The following is a 17,514-nucleotide window of genomic DNA, read 5'->3' on the forward strand; positions in this document are numbered from 1 at the left end:
TCCTATCTATTTACACCACAACTTAGTTATTTTACATTACTATTTATTTATTTCCTAGCTTAATCCTGGAGTTTACTGTTACCTGGGCTGGAAGGGGTGCTGATATCCTGAGGCAAAAGCATGGTCTGCAGCTTATCCATCTGCCAAACCCCTCAAATATTGTTGATAGAAACCTGTCTGTTGATAGAAGTGAGAGCCTGCTGGAGTTCTTGCAGCTACACTGAATCGTTTGCTCTTGCAATGAGCCAAATGGTGTAGTCAGGAAATACCACAACACTAAACGAGGCTATTATGATAGAGGGGAGAAAGCATTTTTCTGGATCAAGTATGACTTGCCCCATCTGTTTTGGTAACAAGTTCTTATTTAAGGTTTATTATAGGAGATGCCTATCCATTTCATGAGACGATGCCGGATTAGTTGTTCCTGGAATGACCATTTCTTTTTCTTGTATAGTTTAAAATAAAAGACTTAATGATTCATGAAAAGTGCCAGATTGACAGTGCTGGAGATAGAAATTTGCTGTTTGAAGAGTAGGTGAAAAATGACCTCATGGCCAATGTGTCTTAGGTTTGATATAGAAAGGACATCTAAAGTGGTAAATGACAGCTGAATCCCTCAGTCCCATTGATGCTGTTTTTTTTTCCCCCAAGGTTTTCACCTCCAACCACATCTCTTAACTGGAAAAACAGTGGCATTAGCATTTTTTTTACTGCCTCATTAATACATTATACTCAGAAATGCACCCAAGCAATGACATTCATCTAGCTAGACAATTATTTAAACACAGACTTCTCACCTATGGTCAAAGGGTGTTTAGTTTTAATTCCTCAAAAGTTTCCTAGCCCCCTAATGCAGTATCAGCTCCTACATTCCTCCAACACTTGTGCTTATTGAAAAAGATACGGCACCACCTGTGACCAAAGGCCTCTGCTGCAAGGAATTAGGGCAGCAGGTGAAATTCCTGGGTCTCTACACGTCATGCAGCAGAAAAGTTCTGTACTGCAGAGTATAGGCAAGTTATAGTCACCCCACTGTCTAAAGGTCTCTGAGATGTGCCTTCTCTGTATGGACTATGCTTACAGCTTGATTATTGGTGTGCATGGAAATACTCCACAACTGCCCTCTTTGTCCTCAGTCCACCTCTACCCCAACCTTCTTCCCTTCTCCTGGCCTCCTTCCTCACCTGGAGGGAAGTCTAGCAGAACATCCCAAGGACTTGAATTCACTGCTCCAAGCTGTCATCATCAGCTGACAATCCTTTGGTTACAGGTAGCATTGGCTCCTCTTCTTCCACTTACTCTCTCTCAGGCTGTTTAATTCCTTCCTGGGTCACAAAAACCATCCCTCACCCATCTGGCTGCCACCCCAGCCATCCCCATTTTTTTATACCCTATGAAAGCCAGCTAAAGCTAAGCAGAGGTGGCATGCTCTTATTTCTTTAATAAATGTCAGTCAAGACCCTTTACAAGAATAAAAGTCACTCCTTGGAGGTTTTTAAACTTTCCAAAAATAGCCTTCAAAACTCAGCCAAAGTGCATGCAGCCACAATTTCCATGGAAAGCACCATCAGGTAGAGGAGGCTGTGCCAGCCAGCACGCACACAATGGCTGTGCAGTCCCCTCCTCCCTTCTCACCTCAGTAGATTTTCCAGGGACAGGGAAAAGGGAAGGGTTGGACTCTGAAGTGGCATCATACCTTCTGTTCACGAGGAGATAACCAAAGCTTTCATAAAGTCTTTGACAAAATCCCCCGCAAGAGGATATTGAAGAAACTCAACAGTCACGGAGCAAGAAGAAAAGTGTTGTAAGAAAAACAACTGATTTTAGACAGGCTGGAAGATAAATAGGTGTGGTCTGTAGAGTATTATTGCTTAAGATACTTCAAAAAGAGGTGATCAGTGAGGGGAGGTCTTGAATATGATCAGGGTTACTGTGTACACAGCAAATGGACCACTTATGCTACATTTAAAATGACCTTTGATAATTCATAAAGCAGATCCCAGAAAACAGGTCTATGATGTCCTTGACTAAATTCCCAGTGTCCCACACCAACCAAATGAAAATCCTACTGTTTCAAAAGAGGATGCTTTTATACTACAGTAATGATGGGCACAATAAGGAGAAGGAAACATATCTTCATTATGCATGAAATGATGAATCTGAACTGGAATTGGTGGAGCAATATTGTCTCCAGTCAGCTAGTGAGGGCCCAAAATGATCTAGCTTGTTTACTTACATAAATATTGACAGTAGAGAGAAGAAATAACAAGGATATAAGCAAACCACTAAAAAGAAAGAAGCCTCTTACAAACATTATTCCATTACTTTGGTACCACTGGGATTTTCAAGAATTTCTTCTGAAACACATTGGAAAGTCTCAAAAGAGACACTGGACTAGGCAGATTGTGGCTTGTTGTTGGAGTGCAAATCTTCAGTAAAGCCTGACATGGTACAGGCTATTGCCAATGTTTGAACAGGCAGGATGAATTAATCAAAGATGAATATGTTGGTTTCAAAGAGGAAAATACTCCCCCACCCTCAAACTGGTGCTTTCTATAAGCTCTAGGGTGTTCACGGCTCTCAGGTTAGTAAGGTACAGCTGAAAGATCAAGTTCATAGAAAGGAAAACTATAATTTTTCATGGTTTTTCTCCTGCGTGTGCATACATTGCTATATGAACGTGTGTGCATACAAGTACACTCCGTACTTTTTGCTGAGACTAATGGAACTGGTGTGACAGATTCAGCATCTGTGAGTTTCCCAAATTACCACACCTGCAGAAAAAAAAAGGTTGTTTGATTCCTTCCATCCATCCCTGGTGTCAGACTTGTTTCACACAGCTCAGATCTTTCAGAGGCATCACTTAAGGCAGTTGTGACTCGGATGAAGTGTGGGGGACACCGAGAGGGAATGTTTTACAGAAATGAAGGGCTTCAGGGAAAGGATTGGAAATGGAAAAAGAGCCATGATGGACGGCACTTCTCTAGCTGTCAGATGCAGCTTGGAAGTCAACCAGGATGTCTACAAAAAGCAGTTTTTCATATCCTGGTGACTAAATTCTCTCTCTTTTTTTTCTTTTTTTCTCTCTGATGGTTTTAAAAGTTTTTTAAACTTCACTAATACACACACACACGAAAAGAGAGCTAGGCAAAAAAAAAAAAACACACACACACAAAAAAAAAAAGTCCTTTTTTTGTACATGAAGTTTTGTCTCCTACCAACCAGGGCAAATGTAAAATTGGTGCCAGCACTGAGAGAGCTGCACATGCAGAGGATGTAAAGCTGACCAGAGCAGCTTTGGAAATATATATATTTTTTTCAGACTCTGGTTTCTAAGATTATGGTTGTTATCATTTTTTCTTATCAGAAGCCCTAGGCAACAGTGGGATGGCACTAGTCTTGGGAATTACAACAGCAATTCCTGCCACAGACCAAACAGCCAAGGCGGGAGAATAGGTAAAAAGTTTGCAACATGCAAGACAGAGATCAAACCATGCTAAGCATCAATGCAGAGAGATGAACATGTCTCTTGGATCCACCAGCCTCAGCTTCTCTTACCTACACCTTGGACACCTGAAGGTATCACCAGTCCCATCACCATAGGTGCAGTTACCCAGGGGTCTGAGGCACCTGCTGTGTCCTGCTGCCAGGAACGAGATGCGCAACCCAGCTGAACACCAGACCCTTCTCTAGGTGTCTGCACTGAAGGTAAGAGTTTCAAAAATTGCTGTTGCTAAAAAGAAAAAAAAATATTCTGTGGGGATTTCTTTTTCACCTGATTAGTGACAAACACACACATACTCCAGTGACCCCTTGGCTGCTCCACCTGCTCAGGCACATTACTGGGATTTCCAGCCAGGAATATAAGGCTTGGAGACATCTTAACCTCTTTTTGGCTCCTTCTCTTCACCACTGAGAGTTTGGATCTTCAGAGACCTCTTGGAGTTCAGAGTATATTGCCTTTCTTATCAGTCTGTTACATAAATGTCCAGTACTTTGTGTAGGATATCTTGATAGCCTCCTCTTTATTTATTTTTCTTTAGGACTTTTTTTTTTTTTTTTTTTTTTTTTTTTTTTTTTTTTTAATGCAGTTTTCTAGAAATAGATGACCTGCAGTGTGCCAGTTTTCCATGGGACACTCATTTTTTTATGGATAGAGGTTTGTAGGATTCAGACACATAAGGAAGAAGAAAATGCCCCTCCATCACAGCCAATATTGTCTGTGTTGATCTGAGATCACTTGCAGGACTTCTCCGCATCCTGCAGCACAAACAGCTCTGAGAGGGATCTCCAGTGAGAAATTAACTGACTGTCATGAGCAGGATCCAGAGCCCGGGACAGTCCTGCTGGTTTCCAGCAGAACAAGCTTTTCCCCCTCACAAATGTGTTTGCCACTGAGGCTGAACATTTCATTGCTCTTGTCCCAATGGCAGAAGGAGCATGGCAAGATCCAGTGTGCTCCTCACATCCCCTGCTTCAACACTATTAAGGTGTGATGTCTTCTTTTTTCCACCCAAAATATTTAGTCATAGACAAATGAGGAAACGCTTTCTCAGCAGTGGATTCAGTTCTTCATGTGCTTCATTTTTTAACTATTTCAGACTTCTTTTTTTTTTCTTCCTTTCTTTTCCTTTAGCTCTGCTCTCCTGTGGTGGAACAGAAACAGAGGTGTCTTTTAACACACTTCCAGCAGGAACGATGCTCGCTGTGTGCACTCAGCAGTGCCCTCATCAGCCTGAGGATTGCAGAGGATGCACGAGGAGAGGACGCTCATCACAATAAGAGGTCCCAGCACTTCTCTTTGGGAACACTTCTGCTGTTGATATCGGTCAAGCAACAGTGCTCCCTCTTTTTCCTGGAGGAAGACCTGGTTCATTCTGCAAGGTATTCCTGTTATTGCAGTGGTCAGGGACCAGGCCATTGCTTATGAGGCTTCCAATAACCTAGGAACAAATAGACAAACTGAGAATTAGGCTAAAATAATTGAAACCTAACCTTATTCCAGAACTTTCTTAGTTTCCCATTCATGCAGCTGATGGCTGGGATGTCATAAGATGCTGAGTTGGCTCAGACTCCTGTGTGCATTTGTATTGGAGAGGCTGATGTGAAATCAGAAGATATCTATCTGGAAGACTGGATATCTTGATGCTGTCTCTGGCAAGGTGTGAAGTGAGAAACACAAAAAGCAAAATAAGATGAAATAGGAAGACTTTTTTCTACTTTTCATTGGATTACTGCAAGTGAACTCTATTCAAATTGTAACTTCTTAATACATCAGTGGGTATGTATTGATTTTTGCTGCTCCTATTTGAACGTTATCTGAATGTCATTTTGCATCAGATTTAAGGCTCTATATCAGCAACATGTAGCTTATAATGTAGGTGACTTACCTTGAAGTGATTTATAAAGTAAGTTGTTACAGAGTATGTGGCTTAGTGTTCTTATAGAGCACCTGTAACCAAAACTCTTCAAGCCCCCTCTTTCAAGGAGAATCTGTAAATATCTTTTCAAAGTCCTGCTGTAATGTTTGCTTTTTTTCCATTGGCTTAAAGGTGGTATTTGGATGATCTTTGGACATGATGCTTTTCTCCCTCAAAAAATTCAAATTCTAAAGAGGGCAAATGTAACCTGATGTCTGACATGACCTCCCCTGTCCATTTTTTTTTAAGAAAAACATTAACACTATTCATATACATATACATACATATGTATGTATATATATACACCTACATATATGTTCGTAAATGTGTATAGGAATGCTTCCATCTATTGAATGAAACGATAAGGACATCACTGTGACAATTAAGTGAAGATCTAATAGAATGGTGTGGTTAATAGTGTTTTGTTTTTTTTTTTTCTTTCTTTTTTTTTCTTTTTTTTCTTTTTTCTTTTCCCCATGCAGATACCTCCAGATGAACAGAAGATTGAATCATAGAATCACAGAATATCCTGAACTGGAAGACACCCACAAGGATCATCGTGTTCATCTCCTGGCGCCACACAGGACCACCCAAAAATCAAACCATGTGTCTGACAACATTGTCCAAATGCTTCTTGAACTCCAGCAGGCTCCGTGCCGTGACCACTGCCCTGGGGAGCCTCTTCCAGTGATTGAAAAGATACATGAACAGCTACTGCCCTGTCGTGGGGCTGGCAAGTAACACAAGCTTTCAAAAGAGCTTTTAGTTGAGAGTCTAGTCCTGAGCAGCAGCACAGATTGGATAAACATATTTTTTTTTTTTTTACTGATGGCCCCTTGAAATCATCATGAGCCATGTAGGCATGCTTTCCAATATGCTCCCCTAAATAAGAAGTTGATAAATAGCTTCTATCACACATTTGTCCTGTAGGGACAATTTACTCTGGAATTTACAGAAGTGCGACAGTGGAGCTGGCTCAGGGCTTGGAACTGTTAAGCCATTTTGGTGTCAGAAAACCACATTGTTTTTATTGAATCAGACATGCTAAGCAAAGCCCTTTATATTGCTTTCCTGCAGCTGCAGTCAGTCTGTATGTTTGTGCAATAAGTGCACTGTCATCATCCATCAGAGTAGGTGTCAAGGAACATGAGCAGGCGAGACAAGCAGCCAGCTTTTACATCTCTTCTGGATCGGTGTCATATATAAACATATTCATCACTGACCGTAGGCCAATTCATATCTGCACGCAATGGACCTGTTCATTGTTCACAGTGTGGTCAGAGGGCTGTGGTCTGTCTGCAGCAGGAATCCACAGCTCCGTGGCTTTCTGAGACCTAAGGATGGGATTCTTTTTCTACAAGAGACTGCTCACTCTTTTCTCCTCTGAGAATTCTTGAATGAATGCAGTGACTTTCTCCATGCTGTCCTGATAAAGCTGAGCCCATCTAGTTCCAATCCATCATCAGCAAATTGTAGATAATCCAGGATCAACCAGTGTAAGCCCTGGGCTGTTCATGATCATCACTTCAAACATTTCTGCAGCATCCATCTAGGGCAAATTTGGGATTCCTCAAAGTGATATTTTTAATAGTTCTACAGCTGAAGCGAAGAAAAGGATAAGCTTTGCATAGTCGTATATTTCTAGAAACAAACAAACAAACAAATATAATGTTTGCATTCTTTTCAGAGATGAGACTTTTGTAAAAACTTGGTCAAATTTCATTCCAATGGGCAGAAGTACTTGCCTGATAAAAGCTGATTCTGTGCACAGAAAGTGGTATTTGTTAAAGTTTGTTTTCAGTCCTGTTGTGTTGATACATTGCAGAAAGTCTTTTCCATGTAGCTTGAAAGTCTTTTAGAGAATCATCAGGATCATATTGGATAGCTAGGCTTCTTACTGAAAGTCATGAGCAACATTTTCTGAAAAACCACGTGGTTGCTGATATGAATGCTTTAGGGCAAATATTTAAAATGGGAAATTATTGCGTGTAACACATGCCATGTGGTCTCTGCTGTCTGCCTGCAGCTTTAGTTGGTGAAACACACTCTGAACAGCAGAAATATAAAACATCTTTGTGCATCAGAACAAATACTTGTTCAGCAGTGATGAGGTTACTGGATATCTGTCACCATGGCTTCCTCTGGCCTCCTTAAGGTCATGCAGAGATCAATATTTTCAGCCTTGTTTTTTTCCTATGATTATTGGTGAAACCAATTTTATTACCGAATCTGGTCACAGAATCACACACCTCTGGAGGTTATTTGGACCAAATAAAACCTCTGGAGGTTATTTGGTCCAACCTCCTGCTCAAGCAGGGCCACCTGGAGTTGCCCAGGACCATGCCCAGGAAGCTTTTTAATATCTCAGCGTCATTGTTCCAAGCTCATTTTCTTTCTCTGTGCTACAGGTCTTTCTCCCCTCAGTGGAAAGCATATATATATATATAAATATTATATTTATTTGTCTTTTTGTCATACTAGGTTAAATAGTTATTCTCTGCACAACCTTAGGAGTGTATCCCCAGGAGTGACCAGCCCATGCCCTGCATGGCCATACCTGCAGCCAGACAGGATGCATCTGAGAGCTGGTTCCTGTTTCTTCTTTCACCTCCTGCCTTACCCCCAGTGTCTGGGCTGTTCCCCTTGCTGTCCATGAGCAGCTTTCAGTTTTGCCCATCTCACTCCTTCTCCAGCCACCGCTGCAGCTTTACCAGCTAATTTCACTTTGTGCTCTTCTTTTGCCTTTCCAGAACATAAGCAACTACCTAGTACCTAATTACCAGCCTCTGTTGAAAGAACAGTAACAGTACTGATGCTCAGTACTGAAGCGTGTGTTTTTCCATACTGATGGAAGTTTTTTTCTATACTATACCTGCATAGGCTTAACCACGCCAGCCAGCAGCCATATGCGACTCCTTGGGAGCAGAAAGTCTAACAGAGTAAGCTCTGGTTTGCTGATTCCTGTACCAGCAAGTACATGCATTATAAGGGGAACATAAACAGAGCTTGTCCTGGCTATAGGGCAGCCAGGGAGATGCAGATGAACTTGCCAGAGAGCTGGCCTCCTTGGTAGATGCCTGGGCTATCAGCCAGGGGACTCAGGTTTAATTTACAGTTAAGTCATCTATGTTTATTTCTCAGAAAATACATATTTAAAAATTCTGAAATTCAAACATGGCTAAAACTCTCTACAGTAAACAGAGGTCTTTACAGGAAAGAATGGCTGCCAGCTTTGCTTTTTGTTCAAGCTGTAACAGATTAGAAGTTTATTTTATACCCAAGGCTTAAAATGATGCTTGAGACAGTTCTTCAAAAGGAGCTGCACATCTGTGGAAGCACTCGCCGAGTACTTCAGATAACGCTAAATCTGGGTCGGATGCCCCAGAGATCAAGTCAAAGAGAGAAGTGACTGTTTTGCTTTTGATATCTAACCCCCTACCCTTCCCTTTAAAATGGGTGACATTTCAGCTTCAGGCATATTATCAGTAGCCTGAGATCAGAATAGCTGTCAAGTACTTTCAATTTGGAATAAAAAACCAAACAAGCAATTGAGGTCATGAGTTAAAAATGTCAAACATGCTGTTAAGGTTCCCATACCTCGTTGTTCTCCCACAGAGTGGAAGCTGTGATATCTCCCTGTATAAATTGTACATCATGGTGGTGAAGGAAGCTCCCACACAGGCCAACCACTACTCAAGAGGATGCTTCTGCTGTGTAATTACTTGAAAAATGGGAGTTTGAGGTGGACAGGAAGGTAAACAGGACAGACTGCCTTCAGCAGAGCTTGCGCCAACCCTCACACGATGGGAACAAAAGAGCTTCAAACAGTCTGCTGGGCCTCCTATGTCATGCAGCGCAGAACATCTTGGTGCAGAGGAAAGTTTAATTTTGCACTTCAGGGGTCTAGATTTTCTTACCAAACTTCCCAAGTTCTTAGGCAAAAAAGAGTGTAAAATTTACTGAATTTTGCCTTAATGATCATTTCTTCTTAGAAAGGCATTATTAGGAATCACAAAGTATTTTTTTGATGTTGTTGCTATTGTTTTTTTAATGTATTTTTATTTTTTCTTTTTCCCATTGAAGTAGCTTTTGGAGTTTAGCTGAACCTAAGAGTCCATTTCTGCTGGTCTTGGTCCCTCCGGGGTGCTCTGTACGTGAGCCCTGAGGATATATATCTCCTAAAGGTCTCCAGCACAACCTTCTGACCTAACAAATCTCGGTCCCCATGCTCTGAACTCCTTTCTTTGAGGACCCTGGAGGACTGCTGTTGTTTCTTTCCCATCTGTCTGCCTTATAAAAAATCAGATTTTTTTTTTCTTTTTCTTTTTTCTTTTCTTTTACACGTCTATCCATCTTATTCTTCCCAACCTAAGTGTGAGGAATCAAGGGATCTGGGATCTGTTAACCTGTTCCAAGCAGCCATTGCAGCTGTTAGACTCCCTGTGATGTGCCTTCAATGTGAGAAGTCTCTTCCCCGTGGAGAAGCATCACCCTGTCATGAAGTGTTTCAGGACTGTCAGCATCATTCCCTATTCTGGCAGCCAAACAAGACTTAGCAGATCTTCATGAAAATCATTTCCTTCTGTTCACAAGCCACGAATGAAGACGCTTACCAAGCCCCACACAGATCTTCCACAGCTCATACGTGTTTCCATCACAATCCTTGAAGGGATGTTAGACAAAAACAGCCTGCCAAAAGTAAGCTGATTTTCTGAACACCCCAAATCTGTATGCATCTGATTGCAGGCTCAATACAACGAGCTTTCTGATTCTCTGAGGAAATGAAGGGAGCTGAGGGGTAGTCAGCTCTCCACCCCGCTGCAGAGTCTTGAAGGGCTTTGGTGGCCTGAGGCTGGTTTAGGGATTGCAGAACCCAGCTCCAGAGTTCATTGCCTTTCCCTGTCTCTTTCCATAGGCTTTCCATAGCCTTTCCCTGTCTCTCAGGAAAAGTGGAAGTATGGTTTGCTCTCTCTTAAAATCCTTTATTTTTCCAGTCCTTTGTTTTTCCACTTTTTCCTTTATTTTTCTGATAGTTTATAGAAGCAGGTTTGAGGAGGCCTTGTAGCTAGCTCTAAGGGTAGATGTGCAGTAGCAGCATCTTGCCTGGAAGGGGTACTGTGTAGGATGTGCTGCAGCTCCCTCTGTTGATTTTCCAGCAGCTCTCAGCAGGAAGTTTTGGCTCTCCAAATCCTTCACGTGCTCTGTGTGAATGCCCTGGTAATGATACTCACTCAGTGTAATGGCTTCATAGGCTCTGGGGAGGGACTCCTGCCACCTGGCTATTGACACCTTGAAGTCAGGCAACTCATCTTGTTGCTTGGCCTCAGCAGAGACAAATGGGTACCTCCAGGCTGATTTGTTAGAAAGGACTTAGGATAAGTTGTCCTCAGAAGGTGACCATCACTCTCCATTGCTTGTAGGCTGGATGTTGGGTTTGTAGTCAGACTAAGTGGATCCCACAGTAGATAACTTTTTCTGGCTGATCTCTTAAGAAAAGATTCCTTGACTTTTTGTTTGTTTGCTTTCTTTTCTCTAACATGAAAGAAAATCTGCTTGCAGTAATAAACACTTATGGACTACACAGTCGATATGTTAAAATGTTAAATTAGGAGCTATGGTCCAGCTTAGCTAAGCTTTTGGCCCTGTTCATCAAACTACAAGATGTTTATTTTTTCTTAGCTTTCCTATGTTTTTGCTACAAACAATTTAAGACTCTATGAACTCTTAAATTCATATCCTTAGATTCAATTTTGTTTATGAACACTGTTAGCAGGGTCTACCACTCACCTGGAAATGTAGAAATTATACCATAAGCCCACAACTTCAGGTATCAACTCAAATATGGTTCTTCTGGATGCGGGTTAGGAAGAAAGAGATTCATTACCTTGCAATAGTAAAAAGAGAAGATAGAAAGAGCATAAGGTGTTCAGAAACTTTGGCAATGGGGAACTAGGTATGTCTCACAGAGAGAAAGAAATGCAGCTATATGTGCAAACACATTTGCTATGCCAATGAAGCTACTGCTGCTGTACTGTAATAATAACACAAATAATAAATATTATAGTAAAAGCTATTTTTGTTGATGGACTCAGCAAAAGCTCACAAGATGTAGCCTTGCTGAAGAGATTGTGCTTAGGCCTGTGAGACACATCATCTCACAAGGAATAGGGAATATTGCTCGTAGTAGGGAACACCAGGGAAAAGAGAGTAAATAGGCACCACCTTGCACATATCTGGAGACCACATCTTAGTGGGGATAAGTAAGAAGAGGTGAAAACTGATTTTGAAGTGTGTTTTGCTCTCCTGCTCACTGCAAACACAGTGAAGAAAGCTCTCCTGCTTTTCCTGTGGGTGCTCTCCAAAGTATTCCCTCTTCACTAAGGCTCTTGAGGAGGATAGGGCTGTTGACTGTAGATATAGCAGTGGGCAGCTCTGTGATTATGATGGGATTCTGAGGTTATCAGGAAGTATTTAATCAGCTGCAGAAGTCACTTCCTATGGTTTGCAGAGACATTCTTACACATTTAATAGGTGCAATTTTAAATGGGGTGGCATTGCCTTGCTTGGTGTCCCCCTACGAGTCCCGTGGGGGCTGTGGGACAGAGCAGGGCTCTGCAGAGGGTGCTGTGGTGTGCGGGGATGGGGTTTGTCAGGCTGTCAATCAGCCTCATTGCATGGCGTGCATGTGGTTTGCAGTAACACAGCCCTGGCAGATTTGGCAGCTGGGTTAGGTCTGGTTAGCGACCAGAAGACTTTGCTCATTTTGTTGCTAGCTGTGGATAAATCTTAAAAGTGGTTTTGTTAACCATCTGTTTTAGGATGTAAATACAGGATAAAACCGATCCAAACTACCCTGATTTTGCTTTGCTCAAACCAAAACCAACTGTAATTTTGGTTATTTTTGTATGAAACCAGACAACTTTATCTCCTTCCCCCTGACTCTTATTATCCAGATGAATGGGACCTAGATGCAAACCACTGCTGGTTTGGGATTTTAAATCCAAACCCACACAATGAGGTTTAGCAAAACCAAAACCACACCTCTTGCTGCCCCACTAAAAACAAGATAAAGACACAGAAAACTGTAGCAATTACCGCTGTGCTTAAAAAATCCACATGGTTCGTGGAAGCATAGGAATCGTAAATTAGCATCCTCTCTGGTGGAAAGCGAGCCCTGTGACTGAAGCCTGGCATTTCTCTCATTTTGTGTTAATGTTCTCAGCAGGGAATTAGTGGTTTCACTGGCCTTTTGATAATCATAATTGTTTTCAGCTATGAAATGGTTTTCCAAGATGATCCCTTCAGTACAATGAAGAACTATTTTATTCTTCAAAGCTACAAATAATTGATTTTGTCTAAAAATGTCAAAAGTGATTAAGAATTGGAAGCAGACTTTGTGAAGAGTGTTTCAGATCATGAATTACCACTATTTTTTTCATGTGCGTGGTCACTGATTCCTTCTGCGACTTCCTTGTATTAGCTAGCTTTATCCACAGTACAAATGTTTGACTCATCTTTATTAGCAAGCACACTGTACGCTCGTACAGTCTAGCTACAATAGTCAATAAATATTACTCCTTTTGCCCGTGCAGAGAAGAGCAAGCAACGCAGCTGCTAATGGAGTGCCAGGTTTTGGCTGGGCTACAAAACCCATTAAAATGGCAGAGCCAAGACAGTGACAATATTTTGGCATGACTTTCCCGTGGTCAAAGTGACCCCATATATCATTTTCTGTATTTATTTTTCTATATGTATACAGTCACCTCAATGACTTGGCGAGCTTTCTAGTCATGCCAGCCAAACCAGACCTTTTCTATTTGGCTCTACCTTCAAACTTTCTGGCGTGTCAACTTCTAGTAGGAAAGCCAGCTAGCAGCAGAACCTCTAATCTCAGCTGGGATGTAGCAGTCTTTTTTTTTTTTTTTTCTCTTTTTTCTTTTTTTTTTTTTTTTTTTTTTTTTCTACAGTTTTCAGGACACAGAAGGGAGAATCTGTTTATTTTTGCACAAGAGATACAAAGAGTAAAGACGATTAGAAAGAGCTAAGCAGGAAGCAGCAGAGTAGGTGTCACTTTTTAAACCAAGTAGTGTGTGAAATCTTTAAACATAACAACATAAAACCACATCTAGTTTAAATCTGTCTAATAAAACTAGTTACTAGAAAGCTCTTGTCTGAAAACACCTGCTTGGTTTAGCTTAGGGATTTGTTGATTCTACATCCTTTGCGGAAGTGTGCAAGTAGTCATTTTTTTCCCAAGTTGCAAATGTATCTTAGTTTTGGGACAACATAAAAGAACTCCTTCCACACATTTTCATTTGGGAGAAACAGGTGTACCACTCTGCTGAATAATCTAGTGAGTCAATAATTTTTTAATATCTGTAATATTTATATTTGATATCAATCATTTAATATCTGTGATAGCAAAAATTAGTTCTGAAAAATGGCTCCACTATAGTTACAAAAATGGCAATTTGTTTGCAGTGTCTTAAGACTTGAAGAAATTCATAGAATAACAGGATCAAAAATATTTCATATGTTTATAAGCAATACTAAACAACAACGTAATGGAATTCATCTGCGTGCATGCAATGTAAAGACAAAAAAGGGCTCTTTCTTCCTGATTTCTGAATGGTTCAATGCAACACCCAAGTCACATAATTTCATAAGTATTTTCTGTAAGGGACCACTGACAGTCATCTGGTCCAACCTCCTCTTGGAGCTGGACTATTATGAACACCAGATCAGATTGAATAGAGCCATCTTTTAATGTCCATTGAAAGAATGAAATTGAAATGACATTCTGGTGGTGTCCAGTTGTCCAAAGAGTAATAGTTTCACAAAAATCTTGTGAGATGCATAATTATTGCATATGATGTAAAAAAATGTAGGTCTGATTGCAATACAGGGAAGAGAAATACTTTGTTCCACCTTTGGGATGTGAAAAGAAAACCTGCATCCTGTCATATAATCAGTGGGATATTCTTTAACCTGCTTCAGGTTTCATGAGTTCTTGGACTCTCCATAAAAATGTATATATATATAATGTATATATATATGTATATATATATATATATAATATGTATATATATATATATATATATGTTTAAATCATCTTCATCATTCCCTGATTGTACCTAAAAGTAGGCAAATAGAATACACTGATACAAAATCTCCGAAATACTTGCTTTTCCACACCAGATATGCCCTGCTATCATTCAACATGGCAGAAGATTTGGACACCACCTGGGTCTGGAGCACCCATATTACAGCTTAGGTGAGTTGCAGGTACTGTCCCCATGTGTGCTTACAGGCTGGTCAAAGTGAAGAAAAAAAAGTCAGTTTAAACTTCAGCAGCTATTGTAGCTCAGCAGAGGCACAGTGACATAAAACACTTTTGCATTTTTTACCCCTTAAAAGACATGGGCTGATAGGACATGGGCTGGGTCATCCTCACACCATCACAAAACAGTGAGAACTGTTGGAGCATGGGCCTCGCTCATGGATCTGGCACATGCACACATAAACACCACAGGTGTAGGTGTATTTGAGTTCATATTTTTTATATTTTGGAGGACTGTCCACTGTGAGGTTACAGAAAAAGAGAGCCAGTGTGCTCATGTAGGCCACAGGCACAATTCACCATCACAGTCCTTCAGATGGACACTGCTGCTCATCACAAGGCTCTAACCGGAGGCACAACAAGTCCTTTCAAGTCTTTGTTGCTTGATTTGTGGTAAATAACAGAGCTCTTCATTTCCTCCAGAACTGGCTGGTGTATTAGATAGCGAGGAAAGGTGCAGAAGTCCAAGCACCTGCTGCAAGGTCTTAACTTTTGGCATGGCCCTCAAGAGAACCAATACTTTGTAAACATGACAATGTGCATGCAGGGGACACCACCCAGTGCTGTCACTCCTGCTGAACTGTAGCAGCATCTCTGATGTCCTCTGACCACCATGCAGGAGTGAGGTGATGAGCACTGGTCTCAGCCTTAAGAGCAGTGAATGTCTGAATGTCTCAGGAACTGTGGCTCCTCTAAAGAGTGACTTCCAGTGGCTGCAACCTGAGGGCCTTTTAGTGGGGTCAAGCCAATGTTAGGTGGTGTTGCTACCCTGGTGTTTTCATGGAGAAAAATAAAGGAACTTGTTCTCTAACCCATGACAGCAGCGTGCTTCTGACATTAGACTAGAACGAACTGCATCTGTTCAAACCACCTGTGGGTCTAGCCTGTAATTTTCAGGATCATAGCATCCCGTTACAGCAAACCGCTCTGAAGATGGTTCAGATATACTGTCAAACAAAATTTGGACCAGTTTCTGTAACCAAAGTTAGAATGTTTATTACCAGTTAATTTGTACACATGCCTGTGGCTCTTATTCTTGGAAACACGCTCCCTGGGTGACTGTGAAATGCTGCTATTTGTGCTGCAAAAAAAGTACATTTTTCCTGTGGCAGACCAACTCATCTTGGAAGCGCTGCTCAGCTGATGTAGCTGTTTGCTGAATGTCCTTTCCTCGTGTGTAGGAACTTCTGGCATAGTGCAATAAGCAATGTTGCTCTATGGCACCTGCATCCACTTTATTATAACTGCAGGACAGGGGATCAAATTCAGCCTCGGTGCAAGCAAGGAAAATTTTGCTGCTGCAGGAAAATGTCCGTGTCACACACAGGCCCTGTTCTGCTGCAGAATGAAGAGAGGGAGTTGACTTCATGATATTATTTGAAAGCAGCAGGAAGAAGTAAATAACTGGCCTGCAATCTCCAGACACATTCTAGTCAGAGATTTTTAAGGCTATTTGAGCATTTTGAACTACATTGTTTCCCCCTGAGCAGAAAAATTCTTCCCTGCCATTCTGCACCTTCTATTGATCATGGTTCAAGGATCAAAGCAAAGTGCATTTTGTGAGAAGCAAAGGTTAAAGTCATTCGCAAAGTTTCTTGACTCTGCTGGGAGTTCAGGGGCAAGCATTTGGGCAGCAACAGCCCTCAGTCCTGCTGTCTGTCCACACCCTGGCACCTATTCTGCAAATCTTTGTGCTTCTGCAAACACTTCATGGTGCATAAAAAATAGTACAGGATCTCAAAACCATGGAAAAAGTCACCAGACCTGCAGATCCTTTATCAATACAGTATTTTTTCCTGCATTCACAAATGAAGTGCTTATCCCTTTCCCCTGCTTGTTAACGGTGGGAGGATTTTGCCCCTCAGGTTTAATGAAGCACCGAAAGCCACGGCTTTATTTATTGATAAGCCTTTCCAGGGTGCCCGTCACTGTAGTATCTGAGGCCACTCAAGCCGTGACCCCGCTGCATTCCTCGGGAGGCAGGAAAAGGTCCCAGGGGTTTATCGCTGCCCCCTGGGAGCTCACCCATCACCAGCTGAACTGGTGCTGAACGTGCTGCTGGAGGCATTGCTGCTGGTAGCCTTGCCTGGCTGTGGAGGTGGGCTGATCATAACAATATTTGGCTTACTACGGGATGAGAAAACACCTTGGAAAACACTTTGAGGGAGACTGAATGGAAGGGACAATAAGGCAGAACCTGCTAATCCCTTTAACAAGTGCACAGTAATTGGTATGAAACCTTACGCACCTGAATCTACTGTAGATAGAGAATAAATGTGAAAACATTTATTTATTTATTTATATATTTGCAAGACCACTATCAGTATTTCAAAAGGCTCTAATAAAAAGCAAGAACCTGAAAATGTCATGTGAAGTTCAAATCTAAAACCTGGATCTTTTCTGGGTTTTCCCATTTCTGACAACAGCAAAAACTCTGCAGTTTAGAGAAACTCCCATGAGTGGAAATATTATTTATGGCCTAACCTCTTTTTTTTTCTTCACAATACTGTACTACATACTTAGAAATTAATTGAAAAATAATAATAACAAAAAATTAGGAGAACTTTTCACCTCAGTGCTTACCTTTTTCTTTTCCCTTACCACTTCTGAATATGGAATGGGGAAGCAGGTGTCATAAATCCACAAAATAATTATTCCCCGTTTGCTATATTACATTTTATTTATATTCCCTTGCTGTTATTTTATGTTAAATCTGCAACTTCTCTTGTTAGGTTTTAGCTTCCACCCTCGTGA

The sequence above is a fragment of the Aythya marila genome (genome assembly GCF_965140915.1).
Source record: "Aythya marila genome assembly, chromosome: 2".
Lineage (NCBI taxonomy): Eukaryota > Metazoa > Chordata > Aves > Anseriformes > Anatidae > Aythya > Aythya marila.